General features: G+C 34.7%; 2 protein-coding genes and 1 pseudogene across 2 annotated transcripts in view; 2 read left to right on the top strand and 1 right to left on the bottom strand.

The window, feature by feature from the left end:
• Window positions 1-1,258, top strand: part of LOC116852190 — a 4,829-nt pseudogene extending 3,571 nt beyond the window's left edge.
• The window catches only part of LOC116852187 (juvenile hormone acid O-methyltransferase-like), a 27,941-nt gene that overhangs the window by 13,100 nt on the left and 5,142 nt on the right, over window positions 1-9,699 (bottom strand). The gene's annotated exons all lie outside the window — the stretch shown is intronic.
• Window positions 4,866-9,699, top strand: part of LOC116852191 (juvenile hormone acid O-methyltransferase-like) — a 14,457-nt gene continuing 9,623 nt past the window's right edge. The window contains exon 1 of the mRNA XM_032832276.1: window positions 4,866-5,015. The gene's annotated coding sequence lies outside the window, so the exon portion shown is untranslated. The remainder of the gene's footprint in view (window positions 5,016-9,699) is intronic.

The raw sequence follows: 9,699 nt of genomic DNA, 5'->3' as shown, positions 1-9,699 counted from the left end.
CTGAGACGAAAGAACAGTCGAAACAATGGACTGAAAGGGGAGAATCGGCTCCGAAAAAGGCGAAAACAACTCCATCGGCTGGCAAGATTATGGTGTCAGTTTTTTGGGATGTGCGTGGGATAATTTTCATTGATTATCTTCAACAAGGAAAAACAATCAACGGCGAGTATTATGCGAACTTATTGCAGCGTTTGAGTGATCAAATCAAGAAAAAACGTCCGCATTTGGCGAAAAAGAAAGTGTTGTTTCATCATGACAATGCACCGGCTCACACGTCCGTTATTGCGATGGCCAAAATCAATGAGTTAAAGTTCGAATTGCTTTCTCACGCACCCTATTCACCAGATTTAGCCCCCTCAGATTATTATCTATTTCCAAACTTGAAAAAATGGCTTGGTGGTAAAAGATTTGCTAACAATGAAGAGGTGGAGTCTGCGGTTGATGACTATTTTGAGGAACTCGAAGATTCTCACTATAACATGGTATCGAAGCTATTGAACATCGCTGGGAAAAGTGTATCGAGCTAAAAGGGGACTATGTTGAAAAATAAAGATATATTTTTTCGAAATTTTAGTGTTTTCTTTGTTAGGCCGGGTACTTCTGGGACTACCCTCGTATATGCTATATCCCTTTGCAAATATTCATTTCTATAAATTATTAAATATTTTCTTTTCGCTTACATAGCATGCGAATAATTTCATTCCTATATTCCACAATTCGGGTCATCCCCATAAAGATCTCAAAGCATTACTCAAAAGTGTTGGGTTTAATGTCCATCATTGCAGTCATCGGGAGAGAACCTATTCTTCTCATGACGCACAGAAATTACCAGGTATGAACCTTTAAAATAATATTTCCGTATAACAGATTTTTTTTCTGTTACTTGATTATCGTTTAAATATTAAAATGACACACGACTTAAGTTGTCTAAAAATTATGACTTTACATTATTAATTATTTCAACTATTACAATTATTAATTATTTCAACAGAAATGATACTATCTTTTCTAACGCAATTTTTGGAGGACATGCCTCATGACCGAATGGCAGAATTAAAAGAGGAGTTTACACAAGAATATACGAGAAGAAGATTTTTCCATAAGCAAAGGCCCAATCGAAATGAAAAAATTGCATCAGATCTACACGAAATATTAATAGTTTATGCGCAAAAGGATAATGACGTTGAAAATATCCGTACATTGTAACCGTGTCACGTCGTCGATGATTATACGATATAATAAAGCACATTTGCACTTATATTTTACAATCATAATTATTGCATTACACAATTAGTTGATTGTCAGGATTAAAATATATTTAGTAATGCTTATATACAGTGTTGTAACATATCTATATACATGTATCTTTTTGCAGTATCTAGATACTTTTTGTGTATCTATATCTGTTTCTAGTTATATTTTTCAGTTGAAAATCTGTATCTGTATCTAGTTACATTTTATCTCGTATATGTATCTAAATTTATTATTTTAGATACAGATACGAAATAAAATGCAATTTTGATGATTTTATATATAATTGTTACTTTTCCACAAGAAACGAAGTTGTATCCATGGTATAAGAATATAAGGTGATGCATTCCAGTAGATGCAGTAGCTACCAATCAGAAAGTTACCACAAATGCGAAAAACCTAATGATTCTCATCAGACGTAACGTTAACATAATGGATATGTTCGCGGAGCTCGTTATCAGTGCCATTTAGCGCTACAGGTTGTTCGCGGAGCTATATTGTAGCGCTAACAAACGCTATCATGACGTCACTAGTGATAGTGTTCTATGTTATAACTGTGCGCCACCAACGCTATACCTTCCGAGGTAGTGCATTGGTCACGTTAGCGTTCGGTGAGCTTCGCGAACACTTCGGTAGCATATAACGAATTTGATTGCTTGCACTAGTGCACACTCAGTGCGCAATAAAGCTTGTTCATATAGAGATCCTGTAATAAGAGATCGGACACCATATGTCAACGTTTTGATTGGCGCTATGTTTGAGACACGCTTCCGGTTAAGACACGCATTCATTAGCTGAATGGCAACACAAGCAGTGATCTGTTCTTTTCAGCTGCACTGGCTGCACTGCTGAACTGCAATAAGTTAGAGTAAGATAAGTATATTTCCAGTTTGGTCCCAAACATGGCGAATCTAGTATCTACAGGCGACAGTGTCCGATCTCTTATTAAAGGATCTTTTGTTTATAATATGTTATATTTAAAAATTGTCTTAAATAAATTCTCAAATATTTTTAACTAGTAATATAATATGTACAACATCTAGTAATATAATATATACGAATCATTTTGTTAGCTAAAATGTTTTTAAATATGTATTTAAGACACGATCTTAAATATAAGTATGTACTATAAACAAGCCTTAGCACACTCTCAGTGCGCACTAGTGCAAGCTACCGCATTCGCTAACAGATAGTATTTATATAGCGGTCAGACCGTTATATATTTAATATCTTTTGCAGTTTTAATTGATGTAAAAAATGGTATAATAATGGCAACAACAACAGCAAACAGTTATGTAGAAATTACTCTTCACGATGCAGAAAGTGGAGAAGAATTTTATATAACACTGTCTGGAGCTGATGCTCTTAAAACACAAAACAGTAAGTTGTCGTTATGTTGTTGTCGTCAAACTTTTTTTTTATTTGATCACTTCGGTTAATTTGGAATGAATCTGTTAACCATTTTATCTACTATCTGTAATCATGCATTGTGTATATGTCTCATTGCATCTGTGTATATGTGTAGGCGGTTGCTCGATTAGTATCGGACTCCCTGTATAAACATATATAATACAATCGACTCAAATGTATTGAAATAAAATCTAAGAAGAAGTAATTATTTTTTTGCAAGTAAAAACATGCGTGTGTCGCATTTGCATGCGGAATAAATCATCAGCGGCAAATGTAGTTACACACACACGCGCGCGCCCATATATGTACGCAAGCACGCACGCTACGTTTTGCTATGTATTGCGTCAACTGCGCGATTAGATTAAATTACGATAGGTTACATAATAATTTTGAAAGATAGCAAAAATAACTTTAAAATTAAAACCGAAATAGATTTCTGTGATAAAAAAATATTAATAAAAAGAAAACGATAAAAACCAATGGAATTTGTAGAGAATTTAATTGCTTTTATCGTTATCTGTCATTCCCTGTTAAAAGAGTATTCCATTATTGATAATGGAATATGATAGAGATAATCTTCTATAGAGACTTAGCGTATCTTATTGTTTTGTTGGAGTCTATCATGAATAAATCACTGAAAATCTGTCGTAATTAATAATGTATTGGTAATAACAATAGAACCCTCACGGAAAAAACTATGGGAATACGAAAAAATTACTGGCATACCATAGAAGAAACACTAATTTTTCAGTAGCATGTCAGTAGATTTTTTGTATTCTTGCAGTTTTTTCCATAAGGAAAGAAACATAAAGTTTTTTGCCACAAAAAAGATTTGCTACATATGGATAACTAAACATAATTTGCCACAAAAATTAGCCATTTTTTTTATATAGAAGCAGGTTTTCTTATTATTATAGCAAGAAAATAAGTTCCTACAGTAAAGAAAATGTAGCCGACACAATAAATTACGTTTAATTGTTCACATGTAGCAGCAAACTAATTACATATATACATATGCAAATTCTTTTTTTCCATGTATATTACCGCGGGGCAGACTATAACGCTAAATATCCGCAATTAGATTCTAGGCTGATAACACCTAAAGGACGTCAACTTCTTTTAACTATGGAGACTTTGGATGTCTGGACGTGTTGTCAACTTCTTCTAACTATGGAGACTTTGGACGTCTGGACGTGTTGTCAACAAGGCAATCGACCTACTGGCCTACAGACAGGAAAAAAGTTCCAAATCTAATAGACTTCTGCATAATAAAAGGCATATCAAAAAGCATATCATACTTCCAATGTGAATCCAACTTCGAACTGTCCTCTGACCACTCTCCGGTACTGATCTTAATGTACTCACAAGTCCAAGTACAAACTACACAGCAGTAACACAAATTGCAATAAATTTCAAGAAATCGTAGAAAACACCTTGGATATTAAGAATAAATGTTCCTCGAGATATCGCTTTCTAAAGGACTCCCTGACAATATTCCAGCCGTCAATCTTAGTTTTGACGCCAATGGGTGTTGCAGCGTTCTACAACATTGCCTTATTTGGGCCCAAATAAACTGATGCGCCAGTTAACATGGACTTCCATAATAGGAACCATGGTTGCGTTTTCCAAACTAGTACCACTACTATTCCCCGAGCTTGATCTAATTGAATTTTTTGTAATACTCGTAAAATCATAGAAAATGGGGGAAACGCCTAAAATTCATAATCTTTCCAAGATATAGTAAACGCATCTACCGAACATGCTTCTGGGTCTCGATGCCATGAGCAAAACCTCTTACATATTTTATTGATCCTTGATGCAAACAGATCGATATTTGGCTATCCGAATTTCCTAACAATACGTTCAAAACCCCATGGGGCTAATTCCCATTCTATGTCTACATTATCTAGTCGCGATTCCTTATCTCCTTCTACGTTTTCTTTGGATGGAATATAGGACGCAAAAATCCAGAGGTTTCTATCCTCGCACCACTGCCATATCCTCCTGGCTATCGCATTTAAGCTGAAAACCATGGCTGCCTCCTCGCGCACAAAAAGCGTTAAAAAAAAGGCGATAGAGACGGCGCAGCAGAGCTACCAAACGACTTTTTAGGCTGAAAATTGTGACGACTCCTTGTGACACTGGCGGTACTATCTACTTATCTCCTAGTGATCTTGAGAACGAGACACGAAGCATAACTACTTCTACCTTCTTGTTATAAACTCCATTTAAACCGTGTTGCTTGCCAGTTACAAGTAGTCAGTGACTGAGTTACTGAGCATCAGATTCAGTATTCAAATCGGAAGATTCCGTGTTGCAGCATTATATATTAATATATAGGATTATCTAAAAAGGCAAGATCAATTTTTTGAAAAAATGTAAAGACGACATTTCTACGTGTGGTATATTCTTGTATTTCCTCGTGTATACAAAATGTCCGACGTAAGCCATACAAAACTATATGTGAAGGTAAAGCACGCCGAAAAAGGAACCTGTACAAAAAAATGCTTACCATTTTATAAACAATTACATGAAATTTCGAGATATTGATAAAAAAAGATTAACGAACTAGCCTACGCAAAGTTGTGAGACAAGTACGTTGAATTGAACGCAAGATATCATCAAAATTGTTCGAAATGCAATTATTTGTTTGCGACACGCTCACCATACACCGAAAAATAATTATTATCACGCTGTTCGCATCCTTACTTTACCTAGAGTTATCAGTCGATATCCGACTATGCTAAAAGACATAGCGTTTTAATAATTTTCGATCAGATCTTGCGCTTATAGAGTCCAGTCCAACAACGCGCGCTCAGATTCGTCAATTTTTTTCATTAATATCTCGAAATTTTACGTAGTTATTTGCGAAATGCTAGAGCTCTTTATGTTCAGGTTAACATGTTCTATTTTCACATGTGTGCTTTTATACCTTGCGTCAAACACTATATACAGGGCGTCCCGAACCTCCATGATGACCCTTGGTGACAACGTAGAATGGATTGAGGTGAGTAAAAAAGTCCTGTGCCATTTTGCGATATTCGCAATAGTTTTTGGAAAATTAATTATTTTGTCTCAACAAATCAGCGTACAGAAAGTACGCGGAAAGAAAGATGCCTTTGGCCGACGTAAAACCGTGACACTTGCGAATCGCGTCCCGCCGCGTCCCTCTGCCCTTAGCTACGAGACAGCGAGTCATGATACACTGTCATATATGCATGACATATCCGTGTGCCGAATCGACGCCGAATCGAAACGTGTCGCCGCTTCGGCTGCATACATCTATGTAGAGGTGACACAACGAGCGGCGTGTAACACAAAATCGTGTGCTCAAAGATAATTATCTTTCGTTTTCTCGACGTCGTGGTAGAAAAGTGACAGCGCGCGATTACATTTAGAAGATTATTTTATAAGACAGCTGACATTAAAACCGTAACGTGTTCCTGTGATTAAAAAAAATAGAAAGAAAGAAATCGATAGAAACTGAAAGGATTTGCAGAGAATCTAACTGTTCTCTATCATAATTGTTTCTTTATCGTATCGTTTGCATGTATCAAATCCGCAAGAAATGAAATCGTTTTCTAACGTGTTCTGTTAGGAGGGTATTAAATCGTTACTATGATAGAATTCTTAGGGACTTATCGTGTTCTATCGTTTTGTTGGAATTTATCATGAAAAAATCACTGGAAATCTGTCATAATTTGTGGTGTATTAACGATGGGAGAAACTCAAAGTTCTTTATCGTATAAAGAAAACCTATCGTTCTTGATAGGTGTGTACGAACGATATTTGACTTGTAGATGTAATTATGATAGAAGGCGTGCATCATAATCAATCGCCCAGTGGTTACGCCACGAATCGGTATTTTTCTATCGTCTTCTTACAAAAAGCGTAACATGCTAAGGCTAAGTACATTCGTCAACAAAATTATCGTATAGATAAATTCATTTCGAAATTTAGCACAATTTTAAATACCGCGAAACATTATCGTATTTGAAACCTTTCTTTCTTTTCTTTTAAAGAATGAAATCTGTTTAAGAAACATTTATCGCATTTTGTATTTAATCTCTTTTCTTTCTGTAGTCTTTTCAAAAACAAAGACGTGTTACGTCTTCAAAAAAATTGCACAATTTGATGTATCCTACGCGGTGGAATTGAATTTTTTCGTAAATTTCATGATAACTATCGTAAAATATAGACTTTCTCCTGAAATATAAAAAAAACGGATTTGTTTTCGATTTTTCTTATGGAGTTGCGACATATCAACGTTACCTATGCATTTTTTTTTAATCACTTAATTTGACGTACTCTACTGAGTGGAATAAATTCTTTTCACAAATCTTACGATAACTATCAGAAAATATCAATATTTCCTTGCAAATAAAAAAATAAAAAGGAGAGATGCATGACTTTCTTCCGCGATGTTGTACGACATATGAAAGTTACCTGAATGCATTTTTATTCTGTTACCGACAGCAGAGAATAAACTCAAAATCTAACTAGTGCTCCTTAAAAAAAAATACAGACTTCATTCTAAAAAAAAAATTTAATACTATAATGTTTAGTAGTATTATGCCCATTTAAAATTGTGCTAAATTTCGACATGAATTTACCTATACGACAATTTTGTTGACAAATGTACTTAGCCTAAGCGTGTTACGCTTTTCGTAAGATGACAATAGAAAAACACCTATTCTTGGCATAACTACTTGAAGATAGATTATGACGATAGATTATGCACGACTTCTATCGTAATTATACGTACAAGTCAAATATCGTTCGTACACACTTATCGAGAACGATAAGTTTCCTTTATACGATAAAGAACTTTGAATTTCTCCCATCGTTAATACACCACAAATTATGACTGATTCCCAGTGATTTTTTCATGATGAATTCCAACAAAACGATAGGACACGATAAGTCTCTAAGAATTCTATCATAGTAACGATTTAATACCCTCCTAACAGAACACGTTAGAAAACGATTTCATTTCTTGCGGATTTGATACATGCAAAATACACGATAGAGAAACAATTACGATAGAGAACAGTTAGATTCTCTGCAAATCCTTTCAGTTTCTATCGCTTTTTTTCTATTTTTTGAATCTCAGGAACACATTAAGGTTTTAATGTAAGCTGTCTTATAAAATAATCTTCTAAATGTAATCGCGCGCTGTCACTTTTCTACTATGACGTCGAGAAAACGAAAGATAATTATCCTTTGGCACACGATTTCGTGTTACACGCCGCTCGTTGTGTCATATATGTATGCAGCTGAAACGGTGACACGCTTCGATTCGGCGTCGATTCGGCACATGCATATTCGGTCATGCATATGTGTCAGTGTATCATGACTCGCTATGACTACTAGCTAAGGGCAGAGGGACGCGGCGAGATGCGATTCGCGAATGTCACGGTTGTACGCCGGCCGAAGACATCTTTCTTTCCGCTGCCACTTTCTGTACGCTGATTTGTTGAAACAAAATAATTAATTTCTAAAAAATTTTAAAAACTTTGAAAATTGCGAATATCGCAAAACGGCACAGGACTTTCTTGCTCACCTCAATTCGTTCTACGTTCTCACCAAGGGTCATCATGGAGGTTTGGGACACCCTGTAACATTGCATTTTTTTTCTCATAATCTGTTATACGGTCGTCAATGGTGTTAACTGTTTAGCGTTTTTCAGATTCTGCGTTGAAAATTTTCCAAAAACGGTAAACGTTTAAGCTATAATGTTATCTATTTGTTTTATATAATAATTTTATATACACGTACAGAAATTAGTATAATAATTAGTATAATTAATATAATTGGTATAATAAATAGTATAATAATTATTATAATATTAAAAATCATGATTTTGATCTGAGTGCACTGAGAACTGTGTTTTATAACTACGTAGTGGAGTAATAACCCGCACAATACAACGTTTAAAATCGAGACATAAGATGTTTTCAAAACGTCTTAAAGACATTTTACGTCTTGACTTTGTGTTATGTGAGTATATTTGTGAAAATCTTTTACACGTGTATTGCTATTTCTTTTTTTACTTTCTTTATTAGAACATCGAAATATAGTTAGCGTAAGGAAGTATAATGGTAAAAAAATGCAGTTTTTCTCCTACCAAGATAAGCGTGAAAACGTTGTTATTTCTTGCTTATTAATTTTGACCAGCTAAATACAGTGGTAAAATACAGTGGTATCAATTAGATGACTAACTTCCGACATCTAAAATGGCGGATTCTATATGGCGCATTTTAAAGTAAAAATTTGTTACTTCTATAAATCAAATGTGGAGACATGAACTTTTCTCTATCATTTTTTCACTTGTCTTTTGAAAATATCTTGCACTAGTTGTTTCTAGTTTGTGTATTTGCAGATAGAAATTTCCTCCCACAATATTAACAAGTTTGGCGCTACTTGTATCCCTGACGAAAATAAGAAGTTTCATAAGCGTTTGTTTAGCATTTACGTAAGTGTTTGCGGGAATTCATTGAGAGTTTAGAAATTGTCAGTAGAGCGGAAATTGCAACACTATAGCGTTTAAAAGGCGTTTGCGTATTGGAAGAGCATTTGCTGAACGCAGAAAAAACGTTTGCCTTGCGGCGTTGAGAAAAGAGATTTTCAGACGTTTTAAAAGTCTGACAGCAAACTCGTTGCACGAAGATGTATCAGCGTTTACTGAGTGTACTTTGAAAAGCGTTGCTTCAGCATTGCAGAACTTTCATAAAATATTATATACAACATTTGATAAGTGATGAAAGCGTTCTGAAAACTTTCAAAATCCAACAGCGTCTTTCGAACTTGCAAGGATGTCAACGTTCATACAAAATTTGAAAGCGTATAAGCTCTCAAGAAATACTCATCGAACGGTTTACAAAGGTTTTTATTTTCATCAGGGATATAGGAGATTATCTGGAGTAATATTATATACAGTTAGCACGATAAAAAGTTGCATAGGCACGCTGACAAAAGAATATATATATATATATATATATATATATATATATATATATATATATATATATATATATA

The sequence above is a fragment of the Odontomachus brunneus genome, unplaced genomic scaffold (assembly GCF_010583005.1).
Source record: "Odontomachus brunneus isolate Ranch 3 - 2012 unplaced genomic scaffold, Obru_v1 Obru_scaffold_205, whole genome shotgun sequence".
NCBI classification, from domain to species: domain Eukaryota; kingdom Metazoa; phylum Arthropoda; class Insecta; order Hymenoptera; family Formicidae; genus Odontomachus; species Odontomachus brunneus.
This window is presented reverse-complemented; position numbering and strand designations above follow the sequence as displayed.